Here is a 13083-nt window from a genome sequence, read left to right as displayed (position 1 = left end):
CATGCCCGATTTTCCCTATTATTAACATCTTATATTAGAATGATGCATTGTCATGATAAATAAATCAATATTGAAACATTATTAGTAACTAAAGCCCATATTTTAGTTTCATTTCCTTAGTTTTTACCTGAAGTCCTGTTCTAGGATCCCATTCAGGACATTTTAGTTAGTCATCATGTCTCCTTAGGCTCCTCTCGGCTGTGACAGTTTCTCAGAAATTCTTTGGAATGACAGTCGTAAGGAATGGCAGTCGTAAGGAATGGCTGGTCAGGTATTTCATAAATGTCCTTCAAGTGGGATTGTCTGATGTTTTTCTTCTCATTACGCTAGGGTTAGAGGTTAAGGGGAGAGAGACCACAGAGGTAGGTTACCATTCTCATCATACTTAACCACAGTTGATGTTAACCCTGATAACCTAGCTGGGGTTACATTTGTCAGGTTTCTCCACTATAAAGTTTCTTTTGCCTCCCTTTCCATAATGTGCCCTTTGTTGGCAAGTCACTCTTCACGGACCGCCCTTAAAGAGTGGGACTTGTAATTCATGTCCTCGTTAGCAGATAGATACATACATTGTTTGAAATTCTCTTGGGAGCATTTCTCTTCTCCCATTAGTTATGATTCAATACTGTTTTGTTTACTTCATTGCTCTAAAACTGTTACAGTTTTGGCCATTAAGAATCCTTTTGGGCTCCTATATCTCTTTGACATTGCGCCATCACTGTGTTTTTGAGCACTTCCTTACCCCTGGCATTACAGACGCTCCAGGCCCATCCTGTATGTTTCCTCCTTCAGGCCTAGAATAAACCATTTTTCTAAGGAGCTGGTGGTTCTTTTCATTGGAGAGTGGTATTAGAAATGGACTCTGGGTGCTAGATATGCTTATTACTACTGAGGCCCTGTCAGCTGACAGAGCAAATTAATATATGTATGTATACTAACCCACATATATGCACATAGCTATAAATACTTCTCTCTCAAGCTATGTGTGAATTCATGTTGATATCTCCAACTCTAATGGCTTTCCACATGGATCATTTTACCCTTCTCCCTTTGTTTGTCTGTAATATCACTCTCCAACAGTAGGAAACCTGGCTCCCATCATCTGCCATCTATTGACTTAATCATTCAGTTCCCATGTACATGGACATTGTTGCATACATCCATGGGCAACAACTTTATCAACCAGCATACAGTGCCTTTGTGCAGTTCCATTTGCTTTAGAAGAGTCCACTAATTTTCAGAGTTACTTATGTCCACATTTTTCCCCTCTCCCCCTTCAGTAAAATTGTTTCGTCCACTTGTAAAACAGATTCTTTTGTCATTAAATCCTGGGATGTCCCAACCACCTAAATGATGTTTTATAAAATTCTCATACATTTAGATTCACTCTTCCTGCTTTAAAGGTCTGTGGGTTTTGATAAAAGTGTCACATATTCACATTGATAGCACCATACAGAATGGTTTCACTAAGCAAAAAATCCCCCTGTGATTCTCCTATTCAGCTCTCCCCCACCAACAACCCCAATCCTGCTATCTACTGATCTATTCATCATCTCTATAGTTCTTCTCTTTCCAAAATATCTATAAATGGAACCGACACAGTACATTGTTTTTTCACAGACTGCCTTCTTTCACTTACAACATGCATTTAAGCTTCCTCCACATCTTTGCATGGTTTGATAGCTCATTCCTTTTTATCACTGAAAACTAGTATTTTTTTTTGTATGGATATACCACAGTTTGTTTATCACATGACCTATTGGAGAACATCTAAATTACTTCTAGTTTTGGACAATTATGAATAAAGCTTCTATAAAGATTTTCATGCTGATTTCTGTGTAACCATGTATTTAAATCCATTGGGTAAATATCTAGGAGCATGAATGCTATATTTCATAGTAATAGTACATTTAGCTTTGAAGAAACAGTCAAATTGTCTTCTGAAGTGATATGGAGGCTATATATTTTTTTATTCCTATTGGCAATGGATGAGAGTTTTGTTGCTATGCATTTTCGTCAGCAATTTGTGCATTTATTTTTTTAGATTGTTGCCATTTATCATAAGAATGTGCTGGTATTGTTCTGTTGTTTTATTTTAAATTTCTCTAATGACAAATGATGTTTGACTTTTTTTAAAGACTTTATTTGAGAGAGAGAGAGCAAGCACACGTGATTAGCAGGGAAGGACAGAGAGAGAAGGAGAAACAGACGCCCCACTGAGCGGGGAGCCTGATGCAGAGCTTGATCTCAGGACCCTGGGATGATGACCTGAGCCAAAGGTGGAAGTTTAACCAATTTAGCCAGCCACTCAGGCACCCCCACATCTTTTTATATGCTCATTGACTCTCTGTATGTCATTTGTAGTCAAGTGTCTGCTCAGACTTTTGACCATTTTTTTTAATTGGCTATTTTCTTACTGTTTAATTTCAAGATGTTTTTAGTATATTTTAGATAGACACCCTTTATCAGATATATGTTTTGCAAATATTTTTCTCTGAGTCTGTGGCTTTTTTTTCATTTATCAACATTGTCTTTTTCTATAAATTAGAAAATTCAGCTCTATGCAGAATTTTTTAATTTAATTTGATTTTTTAATTCTAATAAAAATTTAATAAAAATTCTAATAAAATCCAAAATTGTTAAAAAATCCAATTTTAGTAAAGTACAAAGTAAAGTTTTTCTTTTGTGAATTATACCTTTGGTATTATATTTGAAAACTTCTTATCAAACCCAAGGTCATGTATATTTTCCTCTGTGTTTTCTTTTAGAAGTTGTAGTTTTATGTTTTACATTTAGCCTTATTAAAGTTTTAACTTTCTTATGAATTAATGTTTTAGGCAATTGGGCTTGTAGAAAACATTAATTTATTTGACACAAGGCATACTTTTCTTTCTGTGCCCGTTTTATCCCCTCAAAAAAGAATGGAGTAGAGCAGAAAAGACATAATTAGTCCATATGATGACTGATGAGTTCAGAAAGAAGCTATTTTCTTTATGGATTTACAAATGGTAGTACAATAACTTCTCATTACTTCTTGCATTTCTCATATACTAATTAAGCTTGATTTAAAACACAAGATAAAAAGTTACATACAAACCCCAAACTTTTCACCAATGCCAGGGATGACAGAAGAATGGCGAGAAATATCACTCCAGCCAATTCTAAGGTTAAAATTTGAATTGACATTTTTTTTTTGGAAGAAGGAACATAAGAGGCAGAGACAGATCTCATTTAATGAAATCATTATGACTCTCATCATCAACCTAACCTGCCTTCAGATTAGGACATTGCTCTCATAGCAACATCAGTTGTTTGTAGAGCATTTATTTTGCCTTTTCCTCCTTAGCAAAAACAAACAAACAAACAAACAAAAAAGAAACCAAAAAGAAAAAAAAAAACAACACAACACACACACACACACACACACACACACACAACAATAAAACACATTTAAATCTATGACTTTTCTACTGAATACTACTTTGGCACATCCCATAAATTTTTTCATGTACCATTATTATTGTTAATTTCTCAATTTTCTGCAGCATTAATTTTCTCCTTACCTTAATAATGACCTTTCTAACATTTTTAATATAATGACTTTACTTTCTAATCAGTATATCTAATCTATACACCTTCAAAAATTTTTATTGCTGCATAATCCTTTATTTTTGGTAGTTTTTTTAAGTATTGGAAATAAAGTTACATTCTATACTTCTGTGCTATAAAGTTTGATTTACATTTTTTGTCAGCCATCAAAAAGAGAAAGAGTTATTATTAAAGCTTCCCATTAGTACTGCACTTCTGTCCATTTTTTTCTAATTTATAGCAGATTTCAGTTTTCTATTTTGATATGTTATGTGATGCATAAAATTTCATGACAGTTTTATATTCATTGTGAAATATACTTTCTGACAGGATATCTTCATTTCATTTAATATTTCTGCTTTAGTTTCTATCATATTTGTTATTGGTATTGTGATTATTTTTTTATTGTACTTGCCTGATATATTTGCCTCCTTTTTCATCATTGAGTCTATTTTTATTTAGCAACTTTGTATCAGATGGGGCTTTAGAAAATGTCACATAGATGGATTTCTCTTTTATTCTCATACAATCTAAAGATAATATTTTTAAAAGAAGGACACTTTCACAATTACATTTGTAAGCTTAATAAACTAGTTAATTATATATTTCCAATTTATTTTGTAATGTCTCCCATTATGTTTCCTCCCCTCTTCTTCCTCGTCTCTCTCCTCTTCCTCCTCCTTCTGTCCCTCTCTCCATCCTCTTCCTTCTTCTTCTTCTTCTTCTTTTTTTACTGACTTTTACTATATAACTATATTTTCTTTGTTTTCATCATCTCTGATATTTTGGAAGAGATCCATGCTGTTTTTTAAGCCACTAATAGTTACTTTAGTTTCAAAATCTCTTTGAGTCCAGGAATGACAAATGTGTGATGTCCTTCTCTTCCCTTCCAGGGAAGATAGTGTAAATGGATTAGAGCACTTTCCCCTGGAGCCTGGATAGGACCTCAACAAAGCCCTCAGGCAGTCATTAGCAATTAACAAGAGTTGGAACAGGAAGCTGAAATCTTCTTGCCATCCTTGCTTTCTCCAATTTAATGAAGCCAGTGGTTCCCAAACGTTGCTGCACATTGGAAGTAGTGGACCAGCTTTAAGTTGGACTCCAAACCAATTAGATGAAAATGCCAGAGGGTGGAAGTCAGGCATCACTGTTTCATAAAAATTCCTAGCTGATTCCAATGCACAGCAAAATTTGACAATTACTGAGTTTAGGCTTAATTTTATGTCCTACTCCTCTTTTCTTCCCACTTCTGTTATTATCACTGGAATTAAAACTCTCTCCCTCTTTCTCTCTTCCTCCCTTTCTCTGCCCCTTCCCTTCTTCCTTCAAACCATTACATATTTTCTAACTTGAAAACACATTTGGAAATTGACACCCACTTTTATAACCACACTTTATAAGAACCAATTTGAGTATCTCTCAGTTCCAAATGGTTCAAGGTTTGCAATCAGTCATGTTATACTATTACCTTCACATTTTGAGAATTTTAAAGTTTGTTTTCTCTCTCAAGCAGTACAAATACACCTTTAAATTTTTTTCCCAAATAATTTTTATGAATGATACAAGTATTGCATATTTGAGAGTATTTTCACACACAAAATTTGGCTGGGTACAAAATTATTAGATGACATAGTTTCTCTTAAAAAATCTGTAGATATTGGGGTGCCTGGGTGGCTCAGTGGGTTAAGACGCTGCCGTCGGCTCAGGTCATGATCTCAGGGTCCTGAGATCGAATCCCTCATCGGGCTCTCTGCTCAGCAGGGAGCCTGCTTCCCTCTCTCTCTCTGCCTAACTCTCTGCCTACTTGTGATCTATCTGTCAAATAAATAAATAAAATCTTAAAAAAAATTCTGTAGATATTAACCTATTGTCTTCTGATATTTTATCTCATTTTTAAAAAGATTTTATTTATTTATTTGCCAGAGAGAGCACAAGCACCAGGAGCAGCAGAGGGAGAAAGAAAAGCAGGCTCTCGGCTGGGCAAGGAGCCCCATGTGGGACTCTTATCTCAGGACCCTGTGATCATGATCTGAGCTGAAGGCCCACACTTAAGCATCCTGTCTTATTTTTTTTTTCCTTTGTAATTAACTTTTTTCTTTCTTACCTTTTTTGTTTGTTTGTTTTTGCCTAAGGCCTTGCAAAATTTCCTCTTTATTCCTTTAATCCCAAAGCTGGGCTAGAAGGTGCAATTCATTTGCTTGGATGCAGTTGGTGCTTTCAACCTGTGGATACAAATATATTTTCAGCTCAGAAAAGCCATTATCTCATAGCTTTGGTTATTTTTTTTTTTCTCTTCTACTTAAACTGATTTCTCCTTTAAGAGCACTGATGCTCTGAGCTGGCTTTCCATTATGTGCCTTCCGTAACTATGTTATATCTGTCGTTTTAATCCCTCTGATTTTGCTTCTGGAAGCCAGGGGAACTTTTCAAGTTCATCTTTCATGAAACGGATTTTAAGTTTCATAATATGATTGAGATTTCTACTACTCGTCATGTGAATTCTATTTTTACAATTCCATTTATCCAAGGATCTTTTACATTCTCTGTTTCTGTGTTTGATTTTTAGAGTATCCTGTTCTTGTTTTATGCATGCAACTTATTTTATCTTTTTTGGTGAGATGAGTAACATTTTAATTTTCAATGATCATTTTTTCCTGCACCATGTCTTTTTCTTTCAGTTTCCTTCTTTTCTCTTGTTTTCTTCTTTGCCTTTTAAACTAAGTACTTCACAGCTGGGTGAGGGGGTATGGAAAACTTTGATTATTTGCTCATATTTAAGAGTGGGGGTTCTAATGGGCTGATGGGGAGCTCTCCAAGTGCCTTGGTGCTATTTGTCTTCTGTGAATCACTGAAAAGCTTTTACTATACCCGTTGTCAGGATTGGGAGGGGGATTTTGGTACCATAGCATGGTCCTATCCCCTAGAGTAGGCTCATCCATTTCTTTCCTGGAAAATAAAGACCTGCATTCTGGGAGCCAATGGAAGAAGGGACTAAACTCTAGTATTCAAGATGCAAACACGTACTTTTTGCTTTTGGTACAGAACCGGGGGGGAGGGTCTCTATTTGTGTCCCCCAGCCTAGCAATTCTTCATTTTACTCCATCATATAAAATGCAGGCTCCTGCTGGGCTGAAGAAATAGCACTGAGTGACAGCATGTCAGGAGAGAGCAGTAGATGTTGGTATCTCTTAACTCTCCCAAACCTCCTAATTTTTCTGTAATCTTTCCCCCTCTTCATCCTGTTTTCTAGAAATGCTGGAGTTGCTAATTCCTGACTCTCCTGAGGCAGTCTGTGGTTGGTTGGGTTGATTATCAGTTTATCCTACCTATAGTATAGAATTTGGCTTTCTCAAATCTGTTAAGTCAATTTCCACATGTCTGTCTGTTTTCCAGTGTCAAAATTTTACTTTTATTTTCTTTTCTATTTTTTCTACCTACATGGAGATATATGTAAATATATGTCTCTATTGTATAATAGTTTTACAAGGGCTTTGGGAGAGAGCAAAATGGGATGTTAGTTCAAAGTTCCAACTTTACCTGGAAGTCTCATTACCTTTTTAGATCTTTTGGAATCCTTGTCAATTCTGAATTTTAATCTCATTGTTAATCCCAGCTTTCTGTCTCCTTAAACTCCTGAATTACAGTGGCCTGTTTTCTTGCATTGTTTTCAAGGATTCCCAGTGGTTTCCTGATATCTGGTATCTTCTGAATCTTACAGTAGATCATTTTCAGGGATAACCTCCTTCTTCGAGTCAAATGTTAGCATTTCTTTACACTTTGTATTTTTTTCCATGAGTCTCACTTAGGTTTTTAGTATTTTCACCCCTTCTATTAGAAGGGTAAATATATCCAGAGTTGGTGTTTATGAACAGACAGGGAGCTTCCCAGCATCCTACTGTTTGGATCCCATTGGCCACTATTGGGTCCCATGTCCAAGGGAATCTGAGACAGCCAGTTAATATCTAGGATTTTCAGCCCCGGTGTGTGTGTCCATGTGATAATAGAAGGGGGTGTTTGAAGCAAGGAAGAAGGTGACAGGGAATGACAAGTCATAAGCAACAAACTGTCTTTGCTTCCAGCTAGTGATAATCATGATTGTATTTTCTGTAAGTAAGCTATGGATACTGATTAGCATACATGAAAGTCCTCTTTATGTGAGAAAGATGTGTGTAGTTTTCCATCCCTGGTAGAGCCCTTCTTTTCTGGAGCGAGATCAATATAGACGTTGTCAATCATAGAGGAAACCAATTTTGCTTCTGCTTTTGTGCTGGCTTCCAGAAAGCTCCAAGATAATTTCTGTCCTACTGTTGGTAAGCATTATTTCTTGTGGTACATATTCTCTGAACTTACTTCACTCCCAGCTTCATTTGAACTTGCTTTACCCTTCGTTTTTCCCCAACCCCTTCTCACGTAATCCTATTTTATTTCATTTTAACCTACTGCATGTATTTTTGCAAGTACTCTCCTGTCTCCTCAATCCTTCTGGAATGAGGCCAAGTCTAAATAATAATTAATTACCTATTGATGTTTTTATAGCCTGATATTAAATTATACTTGAGAATTGGGACTATGTTATACTGATCTTTATATCTCCTTCTATGTTTCCTCATACACAGCAGCACCCAATCATTGTTTGTGGAATTGGATTGATGCGGCCCTAGGGCCGCCTGAGTCCATCAGTTCTCTAGATGTGGCCTGCCTTTTCTTTTCTAAGAGATCTTAGGATTACAGGTATCAACCGGTTGATGTATTCATGGACAGGTAACTGGAAACAAGGCATCCCCACCCATGTAGTTCAAAGTGTGAATTCCCGGACTATTTTGAGATTGTTCTATCAGACAAATGCTTAAAGGTATTGATCTGATTTGACTAAGTAACAGCTCAGCCAAGCCAGCACACAGATGCCAGAGTCACGCTGGGCCACAACAGCTGGAGACAGTCATAGGAAACTAGAAATTATTCAGTTGCTGCCCCTCCAAACTATGTTTGACATGCTATTTATCTTCTCCCACTGAAACTCTCTCTTTCCAAATAAATGGGGGTGGGTGATAGCTTCGGGGTTGTTTACCTTCTACTGAACAAACAAGTCTGAATTAGGAATTAGAAGCAGTGAGTCTAAAATGATGAACGCGCTTACCCTGGCATTACTTAGAAAATGGGAAAAATAAATTAGATTACTACTTGGAAAAACTCATTGGTTTGGAGAGCAGCAGGGACTTAATTGCAGGTCTAAAGCGGCGCAGGCTCAGTTCTCTTCAACGAAGCGAAGACCTTGCTTGGAGCAACAGGCAGAAAGGGGATCCCTCAGCGGGTTCTGTGATGTGTGGCAAGCCAGCAGAGACGCAAAGAGCAGGGCAGAACCCGAGATCTTCCCTCTAAACGACACGGTGATGCTCCATTTTCATGTGCCCGGGGTTATTACCTGGTATCTTATGCAACACATTTCACAGGCGAGGAGAGCCTCAGGGCACATCTTTTTGTCCCACAGGATGCGTGAGGAGTGGCAGGGTGAGAGAGCCTGAGAAGTGAGTGAATGGATTTTTATTTCTTCGGCAGAACAAACAGGATGTTTTACTCCGTCAACAGCTGTCCTTGATGTGGTATAGTCCTTTGGAATAACACACAACAACATAATGCAGTTTGCTGGAAATTCTAATTAAAATGAGGTACTTGTCTCCTGCTTCAGCCAAATGAAATTATGGAACAAGACTTGCAAGCAGCAAGGACTCATTTCAACAGTGCAACTACCCTGAAAAATAGGCGTCCCTAACCGATAAAGTCAGGTTTCAGAAGCATGGGACGTGAGGTGACTAGCGGTCCCAGCCAGAGGCAAGTGCGTGCGTGTGTGTGTGTGTGTGTGTGTGACTGTGCATATAGAATGGAAAGCTAAGGACTCTAAAATTCAAATAGCAGTAATAGAACACGTGTTAATATTGACATGCAATATAATACACTAGAAGCTTCCCACAAGGCCAGCCTCCAGTTATATGGCGCAGGTTGACCTTTTAGGTAAAACCACCCTATAATGAGGTCCATTTGTTACTTCAGAAATGACTGCTCTGGCTGAGGCCCAAGGTCTGCTGGTTGCATGTTGCCTCATCAATAAAATCCCAACATTTTAATAAGGAATGGCATTCCATATCTCCAGAGACTTCTCTGTGGACCTAGGTATATTTATAAACTAGACTGTGTAAGAAGCTAAAAGAGAGGGTACAGGAATCCATCGTCACTCACACCAGAAAACATTTGTATGGATGTGGCACAAATATCTTGCAATTTAGTTTACCACAAGTAACATGAACGGATATTGCCTTGACCAGTACTTTCTAAATGCCCAACACTGCGTATTATCCACTGCTTCACTGAAGAATCCCCTGACACCAGTCATCCTTCCCACTGAAAAACGATTGAAGCATATTCAGAAAGGATAAGAAACCTGCTTAAGGTCCCCCAGGTAAAGAGTGGTGGACCCAGGATTAGAATTCAGGTAGCCTGTTCCAGACTCTGGGTTCTCAGATACAAATACCAATAAGCAACATTTTACTGGTGAAATGAAGGAAGTGTACAGAGGCAACAGGTCGAGGTCACCCATCTGGCAAATGGCAAGGCGGAGGGGGCCGGAGGCTGTTTTGGCTGTGATGCTCTTCTCCTCTTTCCACTGTGCCGTTCCGAGCGCCGAGCAAGGCTTCGAGATGCCTGTGCCAAGGGTTGGCTGTGACTGTACCATCTTGTTGGTTTTGAATTACACCTTTCTTCTTAAAGCCATAAAAAATGATTTTTTAAGTAAAAGGATGCATCCTTTTATATTTGTCCCCACTTTTCTTTTGTGGATGGCAGCTGGGCACCGAGAGGAAAAAGTAGGTGAGGGAAGACGAAGAGCGATGGGGACATTACTCGACGTGGAGATTTGGAAATCGTTCCTCATTTATAAGCCCCAAATGACTTCTGGGCAATAGATGAGGGATCCTGCCTTGTCTATGACTTAGGCTGATACGGCAGATATTTCCCTCTAAATCTCAGTGATCGGGTACATGGACAGGTTTACTATAAGAGCTGAATGTTAGGACTCCAATGAGGTCCATTAATTCAAAAATAACTATTCTCTTTGCAGCCCGACCCCCGCCTCCCGCCCCCCAATATGAAGATGCCAGCAATCACAGCGTCATACAAAGCCAAGAAGCCGGGGGAGAGGCAATCGTACTGATGAGCTTGGCCGCAGAGGTGGTGGGAGAGGATGCCAGGAAAGACAACTTTCTTAGTGAAGCAAGAGTGATCCGTTAGGTTGGACATCTACAGCAGTGTGTGTTCGGGGAATGCCAGTTAACCGTCATGTGCACTTGGGAACATGTAATTAACAAAGCACAACTCCTTGCATACACACGCACGTCATATAAAATATCCAGACGTAAACTAGTGGTCCTGTCTGTGCTGAGTTTACTTCTTGAGACGGAAAGGCAGATGGAGATCAAAGATTGAGGAAGCCAACAGCGGCCTTTTGTGGTTTTGATAAGAAGGAGTTACAAATATCGACAAAATTCAAAACCAATAAAATGCGACTTCTATGGTATAGATTCATCTGAATTTCTTTCTTAAGATTTTTTTTTTTTTATTTTTTATCTGAGAGAGAGAGAGAGTGAGCAGGAGGAAAGGGGAGGGAAAATCTGAGGAAGCCGGCTCTGGGGTGAGCTCAGGGCTTCATCCGACCATCGTGAGATCATGGCCTGAGCTGAAACCAAGAAACAGGCATTTCATCGACCAAGCCACTCAAGCGCCCCAGAATTTTTTCCTTTTTCTTCTTCTTTGTTTTTAATCTCAGGACATCTCTTCTATTTCTGGGAACTGTTGGTTACTGTACTTCTCCTCTCAAGGTATGCAATTCAGCTTATATATGAACTCATTAATAACCATGGCTCAGGGATGCCTGGGTGGCTCAGTTGGTTGAGCGGCTGCCTTCGGCTCAGGTCATGATCCCAGCGTCCTGGGATCGAGTCCCACATCGGGCTCCTTGCTCTGTAGGGAGCCTGCTTCTCCCTCTGACTCTGCTTGCCACTCTGCCTGTGCTTGCTCTTGCTCTCTCTCTCTCTCTCTCTCTAACAAATAAATAAATAAATAAATCTTAAAAAACAAAAAAACAAAAACAACAACAACAAAAAAACAACCATGGCTCACAGTACACCTACTAGGTGCTAAGTGCTTTTTACATGTTATAACACTTGTCTTCCTAACAGCGCTCAAGAATCCATAATATCAGCTTCATTTCCTGAGCAAGGAGACTGAAGCTTAGCGAGTTTAAGTAACGTGCCAGAAGGGACTGAGACGAAAACTCAGCTCTGTTTATTTCCAAAGTGTTGAGCCTACTGTCTCTAGGAGAATATATCTGGAGAGTAGTACCCTGACCACGAAACTACAAAAACCCTGATATAATTGGGGAGCCTTTGGGGAAAGCAAGTGGCTACAGTCATTAAAATTGTAAAACTATTTGTACTCTACAAACACATTCTAAGAATATACTTGCACATGGGTTCCAGAATGTTCAGGGTTTGAAATTGGAAAAATAAAGTAAAATCATAAATAATGGTCAGTAGGAAACAGGTAAATAAGTGATGATTCATCTGTAATAAGATAATTCATCTTTAATATATTAATTCATCTTTAATATAGGGCAGCTGTTAAAGGGAAAGGATCCGTGCTATACGTACTGATGTAGGAAAATCTTCAGATTATATTAGTTAATCAAGTTATAAAACAGGTTGTATGGAATAATCCTATTGCTTAAAAAATTATTTATTTATGTACTTGAGAGAGAGACAGAGAGAGAGTATGAGTGGGGGAGGGGCAGAGGATAGGGAAAGAATCTCAAGCAGACTCCCCACTGAGCATAAAGTCCAATGTGGGGCTGGATGTGGGGCTCGAACCCATGAGATCATCACCTGAGCCAAAACCAAGAGTTGGATGTTTAACTGACTGAGCTCCCAGGTGTCCTGGAATGGTCCTATTTTCTTAAAACTACGTACATACATGCATGGGTCTTATAAAATCATAGGAAAAAACCTGGAAGGAAGCCTCTGTTTTCCTGGAAAGGAGGTGAGAGTCTAGAAAGAATGGAGGGGACACAAAGGGAAACTTTCAAATTTTTCTTTATAAATGCACATAAATGTTTGCCTCTTATAGGAGCAATGACTCAATATTTAGTTACATAATTAAAAAAAGAAATGGATATTTTAGGAACTAAAGTCATCTGGTAGAAGTGTGTTTGTATTTTCCTAAACTTTTTAAGATCTGTTAGGGTACAAGATGTTTTCTCTTTTAGGATTTTGTCTGTTACATCCTTTCCACCCCTCCTCCCCAGTCTTCAGCCAATTTCTGTAATTTAAGCATGTTTCAACAATAGATAATGAAAAATTGTTTCAGTTAAGAGTCTGGGTGTCGTTCTGTGATATGTTATAATATAGGATCAACAAACACTGACAGAAATCAGCAAGCTTTGGTCCCCTG

The 13083-nt window shown here is 38.4% G+C and overlaps 1 long non-coding RNA gene across 2 annotated transcripts in view; it reads right to left on the bottom strand.

The window, feature by feature from the left end:
* The window catches only part of LOC106007002, a 28872-nt gene that overhangs the window by 14069 nt on the left and 1720 nt on the right, over positions 1–13083 (bottom strand). The window contains exons 2-3 of one of the 2 annotated variants that reach the window (XR_006606387.1): positions 5693–5810; positions 128–326 (exon numbers count right to left, since the gene is read on the bottom strand). This is a non-coding gene — a long non-coding RNA (uncharacterized LOC106007002). The remainder of the gene's footprint in view (positions 1–127; positions 327–5692; positions 5811–13083) is intronic. The other variant, XR_006606386.1, reaches the window with a different exon arrangement.

The sequence above is a fragment of the Mustela putorius genome, unplaced genomic scaffold, assembly GCF_011764305.1.
Source record: "Mustela putorius furo isolate JIRA1106 unplaced genomic scaffold, ASM1176430v1.1 tig00000275_pilon_pilon_pilon, whole genome shotgun sequence".
Classification (NCBI taxonomy): Eukaryota; Metazoa; Chordata; class Mammalia; order Carnivora; family Mustelidae; genus Mustela; species Mustela putorius.
Note: the sequence above shows the minus strand (reverse complement) of the source record. Positions and strands in the feature narration are given on the sequence as shown.